The 13121-nt window shown below is 38.4% G+C and overlaps 1 protein-coding gene across 3 annotated transcripts in view; it reads right to left on the reverse strand.

The window, feature by feature from the left end:
* Positions 1-13121, reverse strand: part of PPP3CA (protein phosphatase 3 catalytic subunit alpha) — a 302384-nt gene that overhangs the window by 279564 nt on the left and 9699 nt on the right. The window lies entirely within an intron of this gene.

The following is a 13121-nucleotide window of genomic DNA, read 5'->3' on the forward strand; positions in this document are numbered from 1 at the left end:
TTCCTTGGATTTCCAGTTGTAAGAAGAGCTATTTTTGAAGGTTTTTATGTATTTGCTATCAAATGACTCTTATCCAATACAGCAGACATAATTTGTGCTTCTATGTTCACTAGTGAGCCGTGTGATCCAAAACTGTGATTCAGTTTTCTCACCTATATGTTACCAATGATAATGCTTATAAACAAGCTCCAAGACATCAGCTCTACAGATACAACCATGTCCAGACATGTTTATTTTTTATGCATTTTAACAGAAATAAAAAGTAGAAACACAAGTCCTTTGATACAACTGACTCAGAGTCACATTTAAAAAAACAAAATAGACATAGTCCAGAAACCATATACATTTATTTGAAAAAACAAACACAATAGCATTTCATAGGTAAATAAGTACTGGCTGTTACTCGGCATACACTATTATGTCACTAACGCAAGGAAAAGCAATCCTTATCCTAAAGGCTTAAAAATGTCAACAGGCACCAAAAAGTCCATCAGTGAGCACAACTGTCATTCAATCTTCAGTGCTGAGAGTACTTTTTTTTTTTTTTTTGTTTTCTTTCTCTAAATTTTCCTCCCCCAAAAGCTTACTATAAAAGAACAAAGGAGCAGGATTCATTTGTTGTTGTCATCTGGCAAGAAATGTGGGACCCCTTCCAAGGATGCTGAGTACCAGTGAACAAGCCCCCAAGATGGGAGTAACAAAACGAAAACAAAGACAAGCAGCTTGGTACCAAGACTGCACAAAGTTGCCAAGATAAGAGCAAGAAATTTTAATTGCATGCAGGAAACAAGAGAAAGTTGAAGAGTCAAATGGCAGAGTTCAAGTGCCAATAGAAAGGTGTTTTTAGCAACAATACTGTGAAGAAAGGGGGAATAAACAGGTCGACCAGAAAGGCAGCTGTTGCAACAGAGTGTCTTAACTGTGAAGACCATTTATAGTCATTTCCCCTGCAGAAGGTTGGCACTTTCCCCCAAGCCTGACTAAGAATAAGAAATCCTTGTTTCATTTGTCCTTTAATACTTCTGACCCAGAACCCTTGTCAAATGAGCTCTTTTGAACACATTTTTAACATTTTCAGGTTAAATGTTAAATAAATAATAGTCACTCTCTTCACATATTGATTTTTTCTGTGCCAACAAAAGCACGCCTAAACTTGCCCATAAAAAATAGATACCATATTTACTCCAAATGCATGCAATCACTGTGATAAAGAAGTAATATATTTTGTTGGTATCACAACTTTGAAGAGATATAAAAATGGACACAAAAAATACTGTATTATAGAAAAATATTCAGTGTTGCTATTACATTATTTTTGCCACACTTGACACATATATGTATTTATGTGCATAAAATGTATTTAATTAATGAGAAAAGTATAAATATAAGTAAAAATAAAATGTGCATTCTCACTAGAGCATTAAAACCTTCACATTTCAGCCACAGTTTTGTCATCTGTAAAATAAAGGCACTGGGCTAAACTGTAATCTTCAGGTTCCTTGAAGTATCCATATTTGATGGTCCTAATATTCCAATAACTCAGGCCTGCCATAAGAGCCTCCTAATCTGTCTGTCACATTTCCTCTGCGTCTAAAGCCATTCCTCAAATAAAACCAAACTATAAAATGCTACTAATCTAGCGAATGGCTTTAAAATTATTCAAACGTGCTACCACAGGGCTTTTGGGAAAGCAATTATTTTAAAGACTAAAATTTGAATTTCTTCAAGGCCTCTTATTCAAGGAATATAAAGTACTTCAACAAACTAAGGTTAATTGTATCCATGTGAGAAGTGTTACCGATCCGCCACTTCAGTCAAGCTTGGATTGATTAACCCACTTACCCAATGTATCAAGGAACAAATGGAGTCAGAATATGTAAATGTCTGAACATATTGTGTCCCTGCTCTAATCAGGGACCCGATTTCCCAAAACAAAAATCCTGTTTTAGCCTGAAGAATCTCTCCCATGTTAAAAGCATTAGGGTAAGGGTCCATACTTTCATACATAAGCCACCTTTTCTCTTCCAGGTATGGAAAATGTAATAATCGTAATACTATCAGCAAACACATAGCACTTACTATGTGCTAGGCACTCTTCTAAGTGCTTTATACATATATTAATTCATCTAATCACCACAACAATTCTACAGGTAGATTCCATTATTACCCTGTTTTACAGATTAAAACAAAAACATAAACAAAAAAACTCAGGCACATAATTAACTTGCCCCTGGTCACACGGCAAATAAGCAGAAGAGCTAGGATTCCATGCAGGTAGTTTGGCTCCAAAGCCCAGGCTCTCAACCACTCCACCACCTGCAACTCAGAGTAAGGAGCACATAAATACTGCACTTCTCTGCATTGTTCGGTTCCCTTCAACTACTTGGTTCGTTTGGCTACATTTTCTAAGCGCTCAGTAACTGCAGATGAATGACAGAATACATGTCTGCAGATGAATGACAGAATACAGAAATCATTGACTTAAAGGAAAGCAAATATCCATGTACACACAGGAAACAAAATTTAAGAGCAAAATTAAAATAGACTCCTATCCAGTGTAATCTCATGAATTTATTTAATGACGCTTAGCCCAGTTTTCACCCATTTGGTATTTCACAACTCCCTGTCTCCCTCTAATTCTTCACCTGAAGGATAAAATGGGGGAAAAAAAAAAAAAAGACAATAAATTTTGGCAGCATTTTTCATTCCCTAGGGCCAAGGAAGAATAAGAACAGTGAGGAAGTTCAGTCCTGCATAAAAGGGAATTATTTTCTGCAGAATTATCAATGAATTAACATCACCAAAAAGCTTCAGTGTAAGCCAAAAATTTCTTTCATCTTCAATTCTCATATTGATAGCATCATTTTCAATATACGATTTACAAGATGAAATGTTTTGTTTAGAGTTAAGTAGCTGAAACAGAACGGAAAGATACTCTAGTCCTATTAAACCAGTGCACTTTAAAGCCTGGCCAAACTTAAGAATCACCAGGAGACTTAAAAAAAAACAAAAACAAAACAAACGCTGGGGCCTCACCTAGAGAGTCTAATTTTAATTGGTCAGGGGGAGGCGGCACTGGTAGGTTTCAAAGTTTTCCAGGTGATTGAATGTGCAGCCATGCTTGGGAGGCACTTGTTTAAATGCTATCCAGGGCTTCTCAAACTTTAATATGCATATAGAAGTCTTAAGGATCTTATTCAAAATGCAAATTGATGCCAAAAGCCTAGGTTATGGCCTGAGATTGTATTTCTAATGCGCTCCCAGGCAATGCTGACCCCGCTGGTCTATGGACCACACTTCTGAGCAGCAACCTTCTATCCTGCCATCAATATATTACTATAATCAGTATTAAAAGTGAGAAGTAGAAAAGATATTACAGTTGAAGGTGATGTAGAATATTTCACTTTTATATATATAAAGACATACTTATTTTTAAAAAGCAATTTGACCCACAAGAAATGATTATGTAACAGGGGGTTATTGTGAACTAAATGAGCTAATACGCATGAAGCATGAGGGGCTATGCCTAGCCCAGAATCAGTACTCACTAATTTTTAGCTCTTTCATCACTATTTTATTAACAAATGAGTAGCAATGATGACTGCCCACATCAAGAAAACTGAATGCAGAGATATAACTCATTTTCTGGAAAAACATGGCTTCCATTTGTTCAGTGTTTACGTTATGACACTCTCTCCTATACTTAGACCATTTGGTATAGAGATAAAATGTTTGCCCCAGAGTCAAAATTTGACATTTGATAACATGATGTCTGAGATCTGCTTTAACATACTTCACCAAAGAAGAAGAAAAAAGGAATATATAAAGCAAATATAGTGAAATCAGAATATCTCCATGATTAACTGTGAGTTAAGTACATGGGGATTAACGGTCCTCTTCTCTCAACCTCTATGTATACCTGATATTTTTCAAAATAATTTTTAAGTGTTCTACTTTTGCATCTCAGCTTCACCACTGATTAGTTCTGTGACCATGAACAAATTATTTAACTTCTCTGATCCCCAGAAGACTCTTCAGTAGGTTTTCACATTAGCCACCTGATAAGCTTTACCACAGGGATTAAAGGAAACAGCATTTTAAAAAAATAACTGACACTAAGCAGGTCACATCATAAAGATAAATTTAATTTTAATCCAAATGGGTCAAATTTAAAGAGAAGCAAAAAGAATGGTAAAGTGTTTCTAAAATAGAAACAAGTGGGTCTATGAAGACTGAAGATGGCTTGCCATCACCCGGCCATTTCATCCTATTATCCCTTTCTTAACAGTCTAGACCAGATTCCATCATAAATAGCAACAAGTAACATATAATGAATTCTCCAGAATGCCATATCCTGAGATAAATGCATAAAAAGGTTCCTTGCATGACAACACAAGGGTCAATGCATGTCAATCAACTAAGGGTGACCTACAGACAAACATCACATCTAGCTGCTACACTATTATTGCCCTGACTACAAGTAACATGGCTTTTTCTCCCACTCACTACTTTCATTTATGAAAATCTCTGGATAGCAGCTGGGGACAGCAGTTCAGGAGGAAAGTAATATCTTGAATACATGCCAAATAATCAAAAGCAAACTATCACTTCTGGTTCCATCTCTTCACAGGACAGAAGTTCAAATAAGAACAGATGGTACCTTTATTATCTATAACATAATTACATAATCATTTAAAAATATACATTATTGGAGACAATTCCATCATTCCAGAAATAAATCCAATCATTCACAAAACCTCACAGTTGGAAACCTTATACAGAGGGAAAGTGCATAACTTCACAATACACAGTTTAGCATAAGAGTGACAGGGAAAAATTATTTTAGAAGGATATATAGTAAGCAATTTATGCACAATTCCATTTTTTAAAGAATATGTAGAAATAATGACACATCAAGTCTCACTTATGTCCATTCCAATTGAATTCTAATCAAATGTTGTCACTAAATGGGACTCCAAGGGGCATGACTCTCTTCCATAAGAACAAATTCTAAAGCCTGGAATGTACTGCAAATATGCTGGCCTCCCTCTTTAGTTAAAGAAAGAACAAATAGTAAAATGAGTTCAGAAGTCGTACTTTCTAGGGGAATTCTCGAAAGAAGCACTCTCTGTTAATCTTCTACTTTACAATTTCACTCTTAAGACACAAGTTAAAGCCACATTTTAAAAAAAAGTAACCAAGTATGTTTCTTACATAGTTTTCATACTGTTCATATATGGAATGAATGGAACGCTTAGTCACTGGTTATTTTACTTAGATATTCCTATCTGAATACAGACTTACCTGATATTTTTCTTATACTAATAACATTCAAATTATCTATGCATGCAATAATAAACACTAAGCATAATCAAACCTCGGTATCAATTTCCTTAAAAGGTAAAGCTTATTTCAGGCAAGGTCTGGCTCAAGGATTAAAATAAACACACACAGCAGGAAAGTTGTAACGTATATTCTGTGTCTTCAAGCCATGAAATATATATTTATTTACACATATATATTTATAAATAAAAAATAAGAACTGTCAATGAAATACCCTAGTTGTACTGCACTCTAAGAATTAAGGTTATTCAAATTTTTTCTTCTATGTGTTAACGAACACCTTTAAACAACCACCAAAAAAAAAAAAAAATCATATTTGAAATCCAAGGTTCACAAAAATGTCACAGGGGGAAAAAAGGAGAGGAAAAGAAAATATGAACCTAAGATGATTCCAGCAGGGAAGAAACTTTCCCACATACAAAGGTATTAGCCATGAAGCAAGGGAAAGCCAGAGGCCTCGGTATGAAATTGGAGCTCCCTGAATTTACACTCAGGGCATCAAGGCAGGGTGCTCCAACTTCCGTTCCAGCTGAGCCTGTGACCTACAGCTATTTTACCTGCAAGACTTCTCACAGTCAGTCCAACCAGGTTTAGCTAGATCAGAAATGTGTTTACCAATCATATGAACAAAGAAATAAATTTCTCTAATCACCTGCCTCAGAGAAGCATTAAAATTCTCAATCTGAATCATCACCCTTTTAAGTAATTACAACATTGGTTTAAAAGTGCAACTAGGCTAGTCCTCAGCATTCGCCATAGTACAGAATGGTTACAAGTGGTTAACGAAAAATTCTGATCTCAGAACGACGCGCATTTGCATCTAAAATGCGCCGATGAAACCACATAACTCCCTCCTCAAAATGTTTCATGTGACGTCTCCTTGAAGTGGCTTTCACTTTAGCTATGTGTGGCTTCCTTTATTTGCTTTAGTGACAAAAATATGAAAATGAATATAAAGAAGCAAAGACTCTAAAACAAAGGCCAACAGTAGATACCATAGCCAGCACTAGATTTTTTTTTCATGGTTTTAACCTAGAGGAAAAACTCAAGGTCCAATAAAAATACCTTCTTTATGTAACTCACAGTTAGCACTCTTTTTACGCTTTAGATTAGTTTGTCTTATAACACCATGATAAGGTCAGCAGTGCCAAGTAAAGCCCGGTTAACAGTCCCATTGTTTGTGAACCTCAGCTACATATTTCTAAAACAGAAGCCGATAGACTTGCTCCATTAGAAAGCAACATTTTTCTCCCACAGGAAAGGCTAATGATGTTCCACTAAAGTGATTTCCAGCAGCAACAACATTTTACATAAAAACAAATCCCTAATAAACTCTATTTTCTATCAATTCATTGATACCAACTAATGAATTTGGCCTTGAGTACACTTGAGCTTAGTGTCGTGGTGGTAAAAGTCCAGGATCTGGAGTCCAAATACCTGCTGCACCACTTAACTCGCTGCATGACCTTGGAAGGGTACTGAATCTCCCCTAGCCTCAGTGTGATTAGGATAGAGCTAGGTAATGCATGTGCAGGGCAGATACATTAATGTTACTAATATTTTTAGAATAGAAAGCTCATATATGTATGTGTGTATATATATATATTCACTTTATTATTTATTTACTTTGAGCGAGATCCTATGGAGAAACAAAGTAGCTGACAGGTTAACGAAGTGTTCTCTTCAAATACAATCAGGTGAAATAACATATTACAAAACATATGCCATTAATAAACACACCAACTCTCTAACCATTATCCATGGAAAATTCATTCCTCCCACTCCCTGAAATGACAAAAGATTAAAGTAAGTCTCAGGGCAGGCAAAGGCATTGGAAAATTTTTTTTAATTTATCATTCTAAAGTACAGCTATAGAAAAACACATCAATTAGGTAAGGAAAAGGTCAAGGACAATGATTACTCAAGCACCTCCCTTTTTTTTTTTTTTTTAACAGAAGCCACAAGTTTTTTATTAACACAGGTGGGATTTTTTCCCATGTTATATATGCATAACCTAAAATAAAGATTTGTGAACTCACTCATCCAAACTGACTGGCTCTAAAAATTCATTTGGTTGCCAGGCTTAAATAAAGGCCTAGGCAAATCTACTAAGGACATAAATTGGGGCAAATAGAAAGAAGAGGTAAAAGAATCCATATGTTTAAATAAAAGATCTAAAAAGCCTAGAAGCTTATATTATATTATTAGCACAAGCTAATGCTTGTGCTTAGAAGTGTGTAAAATAATTACAAAATCCAGAGTAAAAGAGACCTGGCTTATACGTTTACATGAAAATGCCTGGGGAGATGGATAAGGAAGTCAGGGATTCCATAAGTCAAGCGTACTAGAAAAAGTAATCCAACCTGGGCTACATTAATAAAAAGTATGATATTGGAGGAGAAAAAAAGGAAGTACTGATATCACTATGTTTTAGTGATGATCACGTATAGCTTTTCCAGTCAATTCGTTTGCTGGAGGGAAAAAGAAAAAAATTGATTCATTATGTGCCAGTTATCATGCTAAGCCTGGGGAGATGAAGTGAATAGAGCCTTGTCCTTGAAGATTTCACAGTTAAAGAGAAAGTTGTGTTGCAAATGTTTGTGATACCCTGTGTGTACCAAGAACAAGAGGAAGCACAGACAGATATGCCTGAGGGGATCATAAAAGTAAGTTTTACACAGAAGGACACAATAATGAGCAAGAGTGTTCCATGCAGAGGTACAACAAACAGAAAACCATAGAAGGTATCATTGGGATTTTTAAGTTGTTCAGTTTAGTTCCATCAACTTTATACAAACCAAATAGCCCCATGCATGCAGAATACACATGTGAATAAAAAATGTTCTCCCTGCTCCCGAGAACTTACATTGTAATAAACTGAAGACACTTAAAGTAAGTTCAGCACAATGTGACATATGCTATATATACTGTAAATATTTTTGATATTCGGGCAATAAGCGTCAAATCCTATAATATAAAGAGTTCCTAAAATTCAGTCAGAAAAAGATCACCAAAAATGGGATTAGCTGAATCAGATGTTCATTTTTAAATGATCACTCTAATGACAATGAATGTTAGAGAGGGGACACGTTTGCAAACAAAGAGACTAATGTTGGGAGGACACTGCTGCACTGGGTGAACTATTTAAAAGATCTGAACTGAAGGACAGATTTAATTAACTGGATAGATGGTGGTCACATCGCGCCCAGGATCGAAAACACAGGAGAAAAAATACTCCACTTTACTTTCACCATATCCATCCACAGCAACTGCTGCATATAGGGTTTGAGAGAAAGATCCAGACAAAAGACTAGGTAGCAAATACAGATGTGTCGATCATCAGCCTATAAGCAGGAGTAAATCCTATGAGTGTAAGGAGGTGAAACTGCCTGGAAGAACTTGTAAAGGGATAAAAGAACATTTAGGATTCAATCAGGATGAGCTGACAAGTCAGAGAAAGAGGAAATCCATGCAAGACAATGAGGACAATGTTTCAGGAAGAAAGAGGTGGCCCACCATGTCAAATATCACAGAGGCCAGCAACTGGACAGTCATTGGTGACCTTTGCCATACTGTTTCAGAGGAATGGTAGAGGCCCCCAAACTACAATGGATTTGACAGTGGGTAGGAGGTGACAAAGTATATGCTTTAATGCAGGTTACTTCTAGAAGAAGAACGCTGCGCTTTCAAGGGAGCTGTCCAACAATAAAATAACAATACCTAACAGCTACCGAGGGCTCTTTTTGAGCAGGCAGTAGGGAAGGCATTTCACATACAATTCCTCTCCTGGCTACCACCACTTTCAAAATCAGTATTACTGTTTCCACTTTTCAGTTAAGAAAAAAATGGGTTCGGGATGATTACGTAACTTCCCCATGAACACACAGCCGACACATGGAGAAAGGAGGATTGAAATGCAGGTTCTGTCAAACCATAAACCACTACTCTTTCCACACTCTGATGCTGCCTCCCCATCACTGGAAATTAGGGGGGGTAGGGGGTTGTTAACCATTTAACAGGAAGGTCTTTTTTTTTTTTTTGGAAGATAGCTAACTAGTTGACTTTAAAAGTCACTTCCACCTTCAATAGCCCATGATTCTCTCATATACTTTGCTCACAGGTAGCTGTAATAGCTACAGAATTTCAGATCTAAATGCTCATCACTCCTTTTGCAGCACTTTCTATGCCATCTTCACTTTAAAATAAGCCCACAGGGCTTCCCTGGTGGCGCAGTGGTTGAGAGTCCGCCTGCCAATGCAGAGGACACGGGTTCAAGCCCTGGTCTGGGAAGATCCCACATGACGCGGAGCGACTAGGTCCGTGGGCCACAACTACTGAGCCTGCGCGTCTGGAGCCTGTGCTCCGCAACAAGAGAGTCCGCGACAGTGAGGGGCCCGCGCACCGCGATGAAGAGTGGCCCCCACTTGCTGCAACTAGAGAAAAGCCTTCGCACAGAAACGAAGACCCAACACAGCCATAAATTTTAAAAAATTTAAAAAAATAAAAATAAATAAGCCCACATCCTAACAATGTGCCTATCAGGCTACACACAGAGAAAATTAATATCGGTTCCATTTATTTTTGCCAAAAAATTAAAGTACAGTCTCTGAAGACAGTCACTTCCGTTTCCGCACTCCACAGCATGCTGCATCTTCTGCTATTAAAGTAATTATAACTTACATTGTGATTTGCTTTCATACCCCACGCTGGAGAGTAACCTTCAGAGACTGTCTACTTTATTGGAAGCCCTGAGAACACAGCACAGAGCCAGGAAGCAGGGGGCACTAAAACTCTGATGCACGCGTGCATGGACAGAACGGAAGAATGGATGGAGAGATGGATGGTGTGGTAAGTGAAGGAAATAATATTTTTTAACAGCTATTTTACACTTGATAATGGATTATTTAATCTATTTACCAACTGGGGGATATTACAATGATATACATGAAGGAAGCAGTATGGAAAATTGAGTGGTACAAGAGGCATGGGATATGGGTTTAAAGAGAAATGAACGTTCACTCACAAAAAGACTCCTAAAATACACGATTTTTTCTGGATTCAATACCACCCAAAGGCAAAAAAAAAAAAAACTAGTCAATTCACTAAATTATTTTTTAAAGATCAGTTACTTTCAAAACCTCTATCCAGAAGGCCAATCTTATCCTAAATAAGTAATTTATCATGGAATTTCAGGTGTGACCCCTAGGAGATGTTCGAGGAGAGAAAGCTTCATAGGGCACTTTGAAATCACCCCAAAAGTGCCTACCTGTATGTTTCAAGATCTATTCAATCCACAGATCTGGCTAGCAAAGGTCTGTTCTCTACTCTCAAGTCTCAGACTTTTTTTTCTATCAAGATGCATATGACATGACATTCACTTGCACAGAATATTAGCATGAGTGAATCCAGGTTCTAATAAACTATCCTCAAAAATGCTCACGGAAATGAAGGCAAACACTGCCACAGCTTACAAGAATGTCTGATTTCCACTGTGATTAAAGGCCTATCGGTAAGATCAAGAGGACTGCAAGCTATGCAAATACCCACCGTGACAGCTGCAGCTCCATCCCTTCCTCTCCCGCATGAGGAAACACATCAGGATGAAGTGAAAGTAACATTTTAAGGCTGAACTTGAATCCACCCTAGTTTATATATAGATATTTTAAAATAAGTCATTTGCAAACTTCTGTACGTCGTTATCAGTAGCTGTTAACACCTCACAGCTGAGTGTAACACAGAAATGTGTTGTGACACTGCACTTGGAAGCCACTGGCCTCTTTTAGGCCCCGGTGAAACTTAAACCAGTTATCAAATTACAATCGGACTCACTGGGTTAGCCAATTTCAATGGCCTTAGGAGCTGTTTATCAACAACTATGAAAGACAGAGTGTGCCAGAAGTTAGAGCAGGCAGAAGAGGCAGGTTTGGGCTCTGGTCAAGTGGGGTGCTGAGGTGCCTTCATGGTGTGATTTCAAAAGTAAACAAGGAACTTGGCCTGTCCTCAATTACCCCACTAAACCACCGTGGTGTCAGGCTATCACGCTGTCTTTAGTACTCGCCTGTATTACAAGTAAAAGCAAGCAAAATACAAACAATGCCTACAGAACTCACTGGTAAAATGCATCTGCTAGCCAGGTTTTCTGGAAAGCTCCTAGTTACAGAGCAGATTCAGTATTCGATACCTTAAAACTGCAGATGCAGAGGACTGGGAGAAGATACAATTGGAGGAAAACTCAGTAGGAAGGGCATGAGAAGAGCATCCCGACGCTGGGGGGTCCTCACCCAGACAAGGGGCATCATGGGATGGATGCTAGACTGGGCCCCCCAGTGAAGGACTTGAGTTCCAGGAAGTTTAAAGGTTAGCACAAGGGCACAGAAGGGCAAGAACAGTGACGCAACCGAGCCCACGGTGCTGGAGGTTCCACAGAAGGAAGTAAGCCAAGATGAACCTTTGCCCACTTCCCCAGTTTCAAGAGACCCTGACAACCTGATGTGGTTTTACAAGAAGGCTACTGGGATGGGGAAAAGCCCAGAAACCATGACATGTGGGAAAAAGCTAGAAGAGTTAAGAACAAGAAAGCTGTTTTTAGTATCAAATAAGCTCTCTTGTAAAAGACAGAGAAGGTTCATTTCATCGAACTCTGTAGGGCAATGCAAGGAACAACAAACATGTATGTCAGAGCATCAGACTGAGGTCAAACGTAAGGAAACATCCTGTTGGGCCGAAATGGCCAGGATAGAGCAGGAGATCTTAAGAAGTCGGGAGCTCCTTCTCACTAGATATGTTCACAAGGCAGTGGAAAACTATCCCTCAGCGAGTCTGGACAGGGGTTCCACACTGAGGATAGCCTGAGCTAGATTTCTGGGGCACCGTCCCATTCCAGGAGTCTGATTTGTTCGTTTTGGTTAGGCTCAGACTTGAGCAAGTGTAAGAGATAAAAGGTTTCCCACATAAAATCCGATCCCTCTCCCCAGTTCACAGTCAGAGGACTGGCTCCAGGCCAGACAGGAGTTAGATATCCAAGGTTTCTTCTAGCTTCAAATTTTCTTAATTTTAGTCTTAGATCTCATTTACACCCAAATAAATGAGGATCATGTATTCTCTCTATTCAGAAGATCCCCACAATGCACAAGGGTTAAATGTCCTTGACTGGTTATTAAAAAAAAAAAAAAAAAATCACCTAAATCCCTAATGCTTCCGAACAGTGTTTTTTTCTCTTACCCACTTGATAGTGGTGATGGATAACATCTGAGTGTGATCCGCTGTAGAAGGAGACTTTTTAATATGTTAAATCTACAGTTAAATCACCACTCAACCTTTTCTTTTTAAGACTGAAGAATCTCTCAGTTCCTGTCACAATTTAAAATCCTTTAGTCACTCGGAGGGGACCTCTTTTTCTTCCCCCCCAACATATTCCAAATTTTCTACATCTGTTTCTAGAAGTGCATGTGCAGTGACACAGAGCACTCATGTAGAATCCTGACGAGAGGTGAAGCCAAGAGCGATTCCCCCCGGCTGCTAAACGCAGATCGGCGAAGGTTGACAATGATGAGATTTTTATGTAGGAAACTATAGTTTCCCTAGTCTTCAGCTCCTTGAGGGAAAAGTATTTCTGTGCTAGGGAGACATTAAATCCTGGCTCATAAACCAGAGCTGGGAAAGCCCCGGCTGGCCTGCTTTAACGGGAGCCATATGACCAAGTCTGGGCCAGTGCAGATCCATCTGTGGTCCTCTGTGAGAGCCAGCAGAGCAGGCCGCTCACCATACCGCCTCCCTGC

The sequence above is a fragment of the Balaenoptera physalus genome, assembly GCF_965194825.1.
Source record: "Balaenoptera physalus genome assembly, chromosome: 5".
NCBI lineage: Eukaryota > Metazoa > Chordata > Mammalia > Artiodactyla > Balaenopteridae > Balaenoptera > Balaenoptera physalus.